Raw genomic sequence first — 12,986 nt, 5'->3', positions numbered from 1 at the left:
TAATGCTGAGTGGGTGCAGAGAGAGAGGAAAGGACAACTTATCACAGGAGCAAGGATAAGCGAGGAGGGCATTAATTATGGACTGCCCTGAATAGTGACAGCACCCAAACTGCCTCCCTTAACAAGTTTCCTCTTTTGTAGTTTCCCAGCATCAGCTGCATACCACCCTTTCCCACGACCAGTGTGCAGCACATATGGCTGCCTTGCAAGAATCACACAAATCATCCAGTAAGTTCATTTTTATTAGTAGCTTCTGCTTAATTAAGGGATGCATCATGCTTCATCAATCAGCTTCTGTGCGTTTGAGTTGGTCTCAGCCACTCTGCTGATGCAAACTCCAAGCAGACATAGTTCTTGTGCTGTAGGCAAGAGGCTGGTTAGCTTGAATTTGGGCAGCCAGGGGCAGAGCTCTATCCCTGATCGTGAAAGGGAAGTTTCCTACCACAGCTAAGGCAAGGGGAGATCCGCAGTGACTTTCTGCTGTTGTGCACCGACAGATTGAAGCACAAAGCTAATGGGAAGAAAAATATTAGAGTTAAGACAGTGAAAAGATTGAAAGCTTTGGTTTGTTTACAGATATACAGCATTTTTAGCTTTCTGTTTTTTAAAGAAACCAGGTATATCAGTTTTTGGAGTCACCAGTGATTTATGCTGGGACATTTCAGCACTGCAGAAGAAATTTCTGAAGATGAACAAATCAGGCAGGTGTGTCCAACAAAGCGCAGTGCAGTACAGTGCCAAACAGAGATGGTGTGGACAGAGTATGGCTTTGCTTCCCAGACTGGACACATGAACATACACTGGAGTATATGTACCTAAAAATACTGGGTCTAACTAGCTTGAGGTTGGCATGGGACCTCTTCCTGGAGCTACACAGTGAGATGTGTATGTAATTACAGATAATCACATTCTCCATTCTCTCAGTTAATGCTAAAAAGGGCTGCCTGTTATCACCCGGCCATTACTGGCTCTGGAATAATGCTCATAGCAGCAACTCAGTGAATTATTTTTTATTTGCTTAATAACATTAAAGGTGTAATTGGTTAGATTGCAGTTCAGCTTTTCCATTTCAACCTCCTTCATGGTGTCAGGTACACTTACCCTGGATTCCTCCAGTGCAGGAAAGATTAATTCTGATGAATTATACCAAACTCCATCATAGTTTTGCTGCTTGAAAGATTCATTAAGAAGTGGAACCTATCAAAACCCAAATCACTTACAGCCAAAATCAAATTTGGCTTTAGTCTTCTGATGTGAAAGCCTATGCATTAATCCACCAGGTTACCTAACCTCAAATGCATCCTTTCAATAACCTGTTTAGTGAATGTAAGTAATGCCATAACATACATGTAAGATACTTCATCTCAAAATACACAGGTCATCATTTTCCTCCGCAATTTTCATGGTAGCTTATCCTTTACATATTTTATTATTATTTTTATGATAGCTATTAAAAGCCCTCAGATGCTCTATGGATTGCTGGTGAAATAGTGTATGTACAGTATGTATGTTTTTTAATAGTGCAATTAAGGTAGATCAGACAGTTCTATTATATTATTATATACATCTCTGCAATTAGCATATTGTAAGTGCCTACAAAAGGTTTATGTGATTTTTACGCCTGCAATGCCTCACTACACACCTCTGTAAGTAGATTTCCTAGTGGCTATGGATTTTAGGCTGTTCCTAGCTGCTTAATGAAAGCAAACCTGTGTGAAACTTACTATTTTATCTCGGACTATTCCAGGCCCTGAAGCTCAAGTGAAAGAGCTTTTAAAACTATATTAAAGAAAATAAAAGAAAAAGTCCAATAAGCACACGATTCTTTCATCATCTGTAACTTACTAAACTGGGACCATTCAACAACCTTTAGGAATAACTTGGCATTACACAGACTTGACCTGAACATATTTCCCAAACATGTGATTACAAGGGACCCTTCACTCAAGCTTCTCGCAGTCAAAAGTGAAGATACACTTTCCCCCTTAGCTCACTTCCTTAAATTTCCTAACCTGTGAGGTGGAGAAAAAGCAGAGAAATGAAGTTACAGACTGGGGAAGACAGCCCAAAAATACTTCATGTAAGTTCCTTCCATCTGCTTGATTCACTTATCACAGTGGGCCTGGGAAAACAACCAGGGGATTTATAAGCAATCCTGCCTGAGTGCAGTCAGGTTACTGGAAGGTAGCTGAAGTTTCAGTGGCATCAAAAGACTTTCACAAAGAGTATTCTGACCTTGCAGATAATTTTGGGAGTTTTGGGAGCAGATTGGTACTGTGGCAAATTTACAGAACAGAAATTTCAGGAAGATTTTTTTCCTCCTTACACATCTCCTATACATTTCTCCTTGAATCCCCTATCAGTTCCTTTACTGACTTTATTTTGTTACAAATGCATCCTCAGAAGAAAACTAAAGCTCTCAGAGGTCCTCCCCCAAAATATTGCATGAATTCTGATTTTGATCAAGTACTGTACCTGAAATACATCTCCCCCTTATCAACAAACAGATCATTAGGCAAATCCACCAAAGGAATCATTCACAACTACACAATGTCAGTGCACATTAAGGACTTTGCTTTCAGGTAGTTTTTCATTATTAGGCCTTTCTGCTGAAACATGACTAATCTAATCCAGGGAAAAGAGGAAACCTCTGGCATCAAATCTATGTTCCCAAATGACTGACTGATGTATTTTGCCAGGGAATCATGCTCGACATGTAGGGATGGAGAACAAGTCCCTGTAATCTATGACTTACTAGCTGTTTCTAAGTGATTCTGGCTGTGTCGATAGATTTGTTCACAGCTCTAATTGTGTTAATGAATTGAACATAATTAAACTTACAGCATGTCACAAGCTTCCTCTGGCAACTCTAGTAGGTTTCTTAAGTACCAGTTCATCAGCAACCATACTGCAACTGAATAGATAACTACAGAACCAGCCTGAAGGGCTTAGCAACAAAACAGGAAATAAATATAAGACCAGACCTTAATATCACTATTCATCCAAATTATTGCATGAGAGGCAAGGGACTTGGATTGTAAAGGTAGAATTGTCCAGGGTTGTTTTTTTTTTTTTGGTGGTTTTTTGTTTTGTTTTGTTTTGTTTGTTTTTTGTTTTTTTGTTTTTTTGTTTTTTTTTTTTTTGAGGGGATCCCTCTTGAGAAACACCCAGCTCAAGCTGTACCACTATTAATAAATAAGTACTTTCATGAAGGAATCTATCTTTTGGCTTATGCAGAAACCTTGTTATGGTGACTGGCATACATAATTTTTGTAACATTCCACAAAGCAAAACTCATTTGAATTCTGAAATTTAAAATCCAACTTTCCTATGGTTTGCAAAATTGAATATGAGGATTATGTGAAATGTGCTTCCTTCAAAATAGAACGATGTGCAGCAGTTTAACTGGGATGATAAATAACTTATTACTCATGTACACACAGGTGGGAGTAACAAATCCTGTTGTCAGCCTTCACTGAGGTTTTGGGAGTCATCCTCTGTTTGGCTACTGTACTTTGAAGTATTTAAAGAAATGTAATAATTCATGCATTTTTCAAGTTATTTAGTATTGATCTGTCTTGGGTATTACCCTTTTAGTCAAACCTCAGACAATAAGAATCTTTTATATTTTTCATCCTAGAACTTGGATTTCCTTGCTGCACATAAAAACATTTACAATCAATAATTGGGCAATATTAACAAATAGCAAAATCTTATTAATCCTTTTCTAAGTTATGGCATCACTAAAAGTCTATCTTTAAACTTGTATCTTATTCTCATGTTTTTTCTTCATGTGAACACTGTTGTCTTAGCATGTATAGAATTTATTTTTCATTTAAAATGTAAGCAAGAAGGGGTGACTATTCACAATTTACTGGTAATATTCTTATTGTTGAAGGAGCTATATGGGACCTATAGTCCCAGTAGAAAAAAAAGAGCATATATGTGTTATTTCTTTAAACAATAGGCTCTTTCTATGAAAGAATTGATTCTGGTTCAGTGTTTTCATAATAAGACAAAGTGTTGTAGGAATTACTGATGGTGCAGAACATTATCAGGTGCGCACAGCATGAAGCCTGCACTGTTTTCACGATGTAATTTTTGAAGGAACTCCAGCAAGCTAAACCCTTTTGATGCAGCACTAGATAACAATATGGAACAAATAAAATGATCTAGGAGAAATGTTGCCTCTAGCACAAATGACTGAATCTCATTAATATCCATGCAGTTATCTGCAGACCACGCATAATACATCTCTATGCATTAGCTAGCACAGATACCTCTATGCAGTACTGCCTTTAGGTTGTGTAGACATACACAGAGTATTTTCTGATTAAATTAACCTGTGTCAGGTTCTTAAGGTTATATTTTTCTTTCTTATGCATTCATATCTAACCTGAGGGTGAGCCTTATTTTCAGCATCTGTCTTAATATAAATTTTGTGGTGATCCTCAGCACAAAGAATTTCTGCTTTAAATATTTTATTTATTACACTGTGCTTTGTAGACCAAATAGTAGCAAACTTCCAGTGCAACATAGCCCTTTTTCCTGGACTGGGAGAAGGCTGGCTAACATTTTAAGTAAGTAGATAAGCACAACACAATCAAACTTGTAGGATACACACGTACCATGTATGTGTCAGAGAGGTTTGTGTGATAAATTACACAGACCATGTGGTAAATTGCAGTTTGTGCTTTTGACTGCCTCATCTACCCTCTGCTTACTAATCCATCTCCACTGGGATTACTTCTATCATTTAAAAGATCTGATCAACATCAAATAGCTCCCTTAAAAAAAAAACAGAAAACAACTTGCCACTATACATAAAGCAGGTTTATCTAAGCATAGTAAATGCTGGATATGTCAGCAACCTTCAGCTAACCTATTTCATGTTATTTTAAAGGGCCATAAATGGCAAAGTATAGTGGAACAATACAAGAAAAGGCCTTCCTAGCTCTTAACAGGGAGGTCCCTGGAAAAATCTGTGTGATGGGACTGAGAGGAGAGGTAAGGCTTGCAGCATGATCCAAAACCAGTACTCTATACTAAAAAAGAAAATCCAAAGCCTAAACAAAAAAGGACAACAAAAACAGAAAAAAAGGGGTAAAAAACCCTTCCCTACTCACCAGAACAGTTCTATGGACTCTCCAAGCCCTAAACCAGAAAAATAATCTGACATCTGATGCAATATTGAGACTAATACGCTAATTCCATATGGTTAGATTAATCCATTAATCACTGCTAAAGATAATTGCATAGGTACCTAAATTAGCTGAATCTTTTTTTTATGAGAAGCAAATAAGAATAAAAGGCTTTATAACACTAAAAGTAATTCCTGTGGCTGATAATTAGCATTGTGTTTAAACACTCATCCTTACGCTACTACTTTCCCTTAAAAAAAGCAGAGCAATGTCCTCGTCTTCACTGAACATGGTATTAGCACCTCGGAATTGCACCGCTCCAGAGCCCAGACTTAATTAAATAACAAGGTTAGGATCAGACAATATATCAAGGTTATAAACTGGAGCACTAACCTTCTGGAGGGGAGACATTCTCTGCTTTCCAAAGAAACCAGGGTTTCGTGTCTATATTTGGAAGGTCTTGAGAGAACAAACTTTAGCATCAGCATAAATTAAGTACAGAGAAGGTAATTTAGGTACAGTTAGTCTCTTTCTGCCTGTGTCTTGGTTCAGGACTGGAGTTCCTGTGCTGCCACAGATAATAGCAACAAAAAGGAAAGCAGGATGATTTCCAGAAGATTTGAGTCAGACCCTGAACACTATAGGTTCTTTAGGAAGGAACTTCACTTGAGCTTCAGCTTCTGCTCAGAGTCCTTTCTGCCTTCTCTCTGCTCAGCACTAGGTTTTATTGAGTTCAGCGGAGCTGAGAGCATCTGGCTCCAGAGCTCACCCTGACACCAAGGACTTCTCTTAGATGTACTGGAGATACTCCAAAAATGTGCATCTCCACAAGAAAGAAGGTGAACATAGGCCAATAGCAAACAGGAAGAGAGAACTGTCTTTTCTGAAAAATGTCCATACCATCATCACATTGCCTTTTAGGGTAGTGAGGTCTGTTCATAGAGGAAGGTGCTGCATAGAGTAAGCAAAGGCTTTCTGTGCATGGAGAGACAGACTCAAAGGATTAGACTGTAAGTGCTTAATTTTAAGAGGGGAGATTGTCAGGAGTACCAACCCTGTTTGTCTGATAAGAACCAGGAAATACTACAAATTAGACAAATAATCAATAGTATTCAGATTTCCAAGAGAAGAACATAAAATAATAACCTCAAACTCATTTAATTGTATTCCTGGAAAGTTTTGCTCTGTTCCAAATTACAAAATAGCTTGTTACAGTTTGGTAAAAAATATTCTCTGACTGTGACTGTTTTTCTAAATAGAAGATAAAGCATCATTATTAAATTTTCATGCAAACTGCTATGCGTGGAGTAACTTATTATGAAAGAACTATTACATTTGCAAAGTCAATATTTGAAAGGTTAGTAGCACTTCTCTGAAACAAAGGTTGAAAGGTCTGAAGATACGAAGTGAAAGCTTGGCTAAAAAACAGCAAGGCAGAATGAGCTAATGGTTTGCAATGGTCTGTAAGGTGGATAAACCTGAAGGAATAAAGATTTATAGAAAACTGCAATAAAGTGCAGCAAAGAATAATGGAATGAAAATAAGAAATGGAAAATTTAGACTGGGAGCAACAGGAATAAAATTTATTGGAAAAATCTGTTACATGGCCAAACAGCCTTCCATGAAATTTGCTGCAATTTCTGAAATTCTCTGAAATAGCTAAAATGAACCTTCATACAATAGACCATGGTGGCAAGAGCAATGTCAGGATTGATGCTGAGAAAACGGTGTCAGCCTATGGTCACCTGCTTACATCACTTCATTGCACTGTCCTGACACTGCAGTGAAAGCGCCAAAAGGTTGGTGAGAGGAAGAGAACAAGAAGATAAAAGAGAAAAATCCAAATTTATGTAGTTTTTGTGCCTGTATACATATAAAAAAAAAAAATTGAAATGCCTTCATAAACCTCTGAACAATATGTGAATTATACAAATGTGGCCCCTGACCAGCCCATGGGGACAGAAATTCCACAAATAACTGCTTTTAGTTCCACATCAGTGAGTTTCCAGTCTGAAACTGGGTGTCTGTCTGGCAAACCAATTTTTTTTTTTTTTTCAGGTCAATTTTTCCTTTCCTGAAAGGCCTCATATTCTTTATGTGCACCCAGGCTGAGGTAACTGCCTCATGTCATGTTTTGTTGGGAAAAATGTCTTGTAAATGTAGGATTCCTTTATAGCCAAACTTTAGAAAAGACCTTTTCAATGTGCACTTATAGTAAGTTTACTTTATGACCAAAGTTTTTTCCCTTCTGCTAGAAACATTTGCTGATTCCAATTTGCTCATTCGAGTTCTGCCACTGAAAACCATATGCCAATAAATAGGATACCTGTGGATACCTCAGCTAATAGTGCTGCTAGCCAGGCATAGCAGCGTAACTTTTTAAGAATAGGCATTTGGGCTCAGGCACACAGAATAGCTCCTAAGAAAACTTCGCTGGATGCAGAAGTTGCAGTTATTGGAGAGCTGATTGAAAGAACTGAAACTGTTTTGGGTTTTGGCACAGTGGTAAGAGGTGAAGATACGAAGGAGGAGGGATGATACCATAAGGGATGACTTTTCAGCTCTGTGATGGCTTCATGTGGGATCACATGCAGGAGCATTTTATTCCTTTGGCAAATAGGGAAATACTTTCTTTGGGTTAAGAGTTGTTGGTTCCATCAGCAGGATATAATATTAAGGACATGTTCCCAAGGCAAATGTTCACATATCTACACACACAGCTGTGGAAGCTGCTGAGGAAATCTTGTCACTGCCCAGTTTAAGAAGCCTTACAGGCAAAATGAAGAAGAGGCAGAATTGCAGTTTGCGCTTTTGACTGCCTGAAAAAGAAGTCACCAGCATTGTTTATTGAAGAAGAGTGACCAGCATTGTTCTTCAGTCAGCAGACCAACTCCATTCGAACGACAGCCTAGAAAAAAAAAACAACAACAAAAAAAATAGTCAAAAGGGACTAACAGTGCTGCCATCCAAGGTGGTTCTTTGATTTCTGCTTCTCCTGTGGAGACAGACAAATGTGACTTTGAACTGGTATGGAGCTAGAAAACATAGGCATCTGATGACTGGTTATTTTCATATCTGCCAACAGGATTTTAATGCTGAATTTTTATTTAATACTCCTTTCTTTGTAACTGGATCCCTATACTTTATGACCTCACATAATAATTGAATTAACTATAATTCCTGATTCTAGCTCCTTATGTGCCCTGATGTTATAATCTGTGGACAGCTGTATAGTTACATTTCTTGTCCAAGGTTTGTAAAAGTATTGTATGGTCTTTCTTTGGTTGAAAAAAAAATCAAACACCAATATATAAGTCAAGCAAGTTATGATATAAGAAAAACCCTAGTAATTATTATTTTTTTTAAAATATATTTCATTAGTTTGCAAATGTACACATTTATGAAAAAATCACCATGCTTATTTTCAAATAGTAATGCTTGATCTAATATTAAATGCATTATTATTATTAGACTGGAACTAACAGCATCTCATCACTTTTGGGGAATTTTATAACTCGTATTATGTATTCTGTTGCACTTTGAGAATAGAAACACTCCCAATTTGTTTGCACCAAAGTATATTTATCCTTTATACTGCTGTTCAGGAAGGATCTCTTCATAGAGACTGGTGATTATCCTTCAACTTAAAAATTATTATCCCTTACTTTTATGGAACCTAACGCACATCCGAAATGAACCTGACACCTCTCTGCTCTTGAGTGATCTTTCTCAATTATTTTAAGAATGAAAGTCTACCACTAGAAAAATTATAAATTATAGAATTCTCCCACTCCCAGGTTTACTTTGATTCTGTGCAAATTTGCCAGAATGAAAAGATTACGTCTTTAGCAATCAGGTGAAAAAAAAAGTACATTGAGGTTTTTTAAATTAAAATATTTCTTTTGACGAAGGGATTAGACTAAGTTTGCACACTCAGTGTAATTAGTGCATATGGTCCAGCTGTGAAGAAATAGCTGAGGACTTCTAACTTATTATTAATTAGGCTCATTAAAATGCAAGTAAGAGAACGATGCCTAGATAAACAATACCTTATGTCATAAAGTCATTACTTGACAAGAGCTAGTCTTGCTAACAGAAGTCATTACTGATATTTTAAAGGAGCTTTTTTTTTTAGACTCCATGGGTGCCAGTTAACTACTTTTGACTGACATCAAGGACAGACATGCAAAGCTGTAAGGAGCCAGCCGTACAGCACAGCAATTCTTTTCACATCATTTCAAAATATGTCTGGCTGAGGTCAAAGGTTGACAACCAAATGACAGGCCTTCTTCAATTGCTGTGGTGTCACAGCAGGAGTGTGTCAGAGAAATTTTCCTGGGCCCCTCTGTGAATTTTTACATGTTCACATTTCTTTCCTTGTCTTGTAAGTGGGACAGGATTGGCAGATTTGTGATTAACACCTCAGAAGGAGAAGCGTAGACACCATCCCAGGTTGGGAGCTCATGGTAACTGCAGCAAATAATCAAAAGGTTCTCCTTCCACATTAGCAAAGTACAAGAGACCAGCCTTTTATTTGTGTTAATTTGTGTTAGAAAAGGGATGTGAGATTAGCAAGGGCTTTAGCTGTGTACATTGGTAGGACTTGCTGCATTTAGCACATCTCCCAGTGATATTGGTGTAATCAGAATTGTCCTCCAGACAAAGACAAAAAGAAGATCTATGCATTAAATACCAACAAACCAGACACCAAACTGCTTTCACAGTTTTATCAATGTCCCCTTTCTTTAAAGTCCATACATGCTAACTTAAAAATAGCTCCACTGGAACAGCATTGGCTGAAAATGCATCAAAAGCTGCTATTGACAGGTGCTGAAATGAGGGCCTGCCTTTAACACAGGGTCAATTGATAAGTGACTGACCCAGACTCCTGACTGACATGAAGAGCTGTCAGGCAAGGTGCATCATTCTAAGTGGTGAGCAAGCACTGAAGAGATCTGAGCCACTGCTGTGTTTGGTAAAATAACTCGTGATAGTAGAGGTGAGAACCAGACTGCAGTAAAGAAATCAAGGAAGGTAATTTTACTTGGATCTGGACAAGACATAATAAAGACTTCCCACTGTCTTTTTGCCAGTCCCATAAAACATTCTGTCTGATGAATAAGTAAAAAAATTATATCTGTGAACCACTGTAGATGCACTCTTGGCAAGAGTTATGCTGTACTTCAAAAGCAAAACCTGCTTCTAACCACTGGAAACTCCCGTGAATTTGAAAATATCTTCTCCCAGTCTTATGGCATCTGTTTTCACTTCAGAGTAAAGGGAAGACAACAAAATCTAGACAAGACCATCTTGGCTCATTCTGCCTTTGTTTACTCTTTAAGCACAGGTGGAGAAAAGTGATAAGGCAGAACAGATAACAAAGTATAATATGCTTGAAGATGAAAGCTAGGAATTAGTTAAACCTGAAGATACCACCAAAACCTAGCAATTAGTGAAAAGCAAGTGAAATTATACTCAAACCACATAGTACATTTTTATGTTTAAATTCTAAGCATATAAGGGAAAACCTTAATCTGATCAACTGTAACTGAGTATCTTCTCCCCACTCTAACCTTATTTATTATCTCCATTGCCTACAGAGTACAGGTAAGATTTACATATGAACAAAGTGGAAAAAGCACCTCAAGAACCTAGAAAAATGCCACAAACCTGCCAGTTCCTGAAATGTACCCTCTTTTTCAAGCTGCTCCATTGTATGACCAGACCTTCCCACTGTCTCTTGGACAATGTGAGCATGCAACCTGATAGCACAAAACTTGTGGCTGCTATAAAATCTGTGGTCTTATAAGTGTCTATAGGTCACAACCTGTATGTTGACAAAGCACAGGCAGCTGCTCATGAAATTATTACCTAATGGGTGCACCCCAGCGCACTTTAGACCATGTGGAGAACACTCTGTCTTGTCTTGGTGGTCTTCAGCTCAAGACCCCATGACCTGTAAACCAGCCTTGGGTAGAAAACCTAGATTGTTGCTATGAATATGAAGCAGAAGACAAAAAACCTGTGAGGAAACTCGTTCTTTCCATATGGTCAAGAGGAAGTGCAGCTTCACAGGCTGCTCACCAGCCACCTAGCCTGAAGATGCCATGAGTGACCAAATCTGTTCTGGCAGCTGGGACTTTTTTTTTTTTTTTTTTTTTTTATAGCTAATCCTTTGTTTTCGTGAAGAGTTTAATGTGAGCATTTGATAGCAAAATCACAGTGCAGTGATTAGTTTTGGTGTAAGTCTGTAATAGAGCTCAGTGACAACACTAATTTTTTAGAAATAAAAATTCTACTTTCCAAGAATATTCCACAATATTCTCTCAGAAGTTGTTTACATACACAAGCTAATTCATAATCTTACCTGAGAAAGTATGTGCATAAATAAAGTAAATCTCTTTTATTTTTTTTAATGCTTTTTTTTCTAAATATTTTAACCCTTCATCTAGTTAGTGCTATTCTAGAGTTGTCTTAAAGAGCTGTCTTAAAGATCCAAAGACCCTTTATCACTGGAGAATAATTAAGACAAAGAAACTGCTGCAGAGTGCGAAAAGCCAGCTTCCCTGTATGCTTTAGAAATAATTGTATTCTATATAAACATATATGCAGTAAAAAATTGTTTACCTGAATGAACAACAGTAAAAACAGAAGAAGCAGTGACTGTGCGCAGACAGCAAGAGCTTGTGAGGCCGGAACTCCAGCCTCTTCAGATGTATTCTCTGTACTGTGGGAAACACTTCAGCAAATACTTTGAAACACATTCAGGAATGTGAAGAGGAGATGAGTAGCGCTGAGCAGCACCTGTGACAAGCCCTGACTGAGCAAACACCGAAATAATTAGGAACAGTCGCACTGTGGCAAAGGCACGATGGACGACCAGGCCAGCCTGGCCAGACACGGCCATCGCGCAGCTCCTTCACGCTGCAGCTGCGCCCGGCGGCACCCCGAGCTGGCTGCTGGTCCTGGGCAGCTCAGCCACACTCGTGTCCTCTCCGGGTGTCTGCGGGGACACGGGCCGCACGTCTCGGCCCGGTGAGGTGGTGGCGGTGTGGGCTGAGAGGCCCAGGAGAGCCAGATGCCCGTCAGGCCTCTGCCCGGGTCACAGGGCCCTGGCAGCCGGCAGGAGATGCCTTGCCCTCCATTTCAATGCTGCGAGCATCCTCCGTGACCTTCCCTCTCCCTTCCCAGCACACGCTGACACATCCAGCCTAAATTTGCGTCTCGCATCACCTCAGGATACTCATGGCTAATTTCATTATTTTGGAGAGAAAATGCAAATGAAGCCAGACAGCTGGTGCTTTCCTCGTGGCGAGGAGTGATGGAGGGGCCTGAGGCCTACCTCATCAGAGGCTCTCATACCCGTCTGCTCAGACAGGCCCTGGCGGGAGGAAAGCGGGGAGGCTGCGGGAGCAGCGGGAACAGATGGCAGGGAAGGTAGGAAGATGGAGGAGCAAGAGGGGCCAGAGCCGTTCGGAAGAGGCAGTGTCAGTTACCTGTGGGCTGAGGCAGCCTCACAGGACAGTTCGGCATCTTGTTTTTAATTCGGTGGGGATATGAAAGGTGGTCGCTGGTCAGGTGCTGCACAGCGGCCTTGGATTCAGGATATTTTAGGGTCTGCTTTAAACCAGCAAGGACCTCAGTTTGCTCCTAGCCCTGGCCAATTGACTGCTAACTCCTCCTGAAAACATTGTAACTCTAAACCCAGCAGGTTCAGAGATTGTTTTTTAAATCCGTTTTCGATAGTAGGCAAAGGCTTCGAGAAAAAAATATATTCTCCAACACACAAGAAGGAAAGATTTTAAATCACTTCCTCCAATTATTCATGGAAGAAGGAAGGGAAAA

At 39.1% G+C, this 12,986-nt stretch overlaps 2 long non-coding RNA genes across 3 annotated transcripts; both read right to left on the bottom strand.

Moving 5' to 3' along the window:
• Window positions 1-224: 224 nt before the first annotated feature.
• On the bottom strand, window positions 225-5,592 carry LOC128805755 (uncharacterized). Of its 2 annotated transcripts, XR_008436552.1 has the most exons (3): window positions 5,535-5,592; window positions 443-511; window positions 225-359 (listed from the first exon to the last, which is right to left on the bottom strand). It is a non-coding gene; the product is annotated as an uncharacterized LOC128805755 (long non-coding RNA). The 2 variants fall into 2 exon arrangements; XR_008436551.1 differs by having other exon boundaries at window positions 225-511.
• Window positions 5,593-7,170: 1,578 nt separating this feature from the next.
• On the bottom strand, window positions 7,171-12,711 carry LOC128805754 (uncharacterized). Its single transcript, XR_008436550.1, has 2 exons — window positions 11,769-12,711; window positions 7,171-8,049 (listed from the first exon to the last, which is right to left on the bottom strand). It is a non-coding gene; the product is annotated as an uncharacterized LOC128805754 (long non-coding RNA).
• Window positions 12,712-12,986: the final 275 nt, after the last annotated feature.

Source organism: Vidua macroura, chromosome 3 (assembly GCF_024509145.1).
Source record: "Vidua macroura isolate BioBank_ID:100142 chromosome 3, ASM2450914v1, whole genome shotgun sequence".
NCBI classification, from domain to species: Eukaryota; Metazoa; Chordata; class Aves; order Passeriformes; family Viduidae; genus Vidua; species Vidua macroura.
The sequence above is the reverse complement of the archived record's forward strand: the minus strand, read 5'-3'. Positions and strand labels throughout refer to the sequence as shown.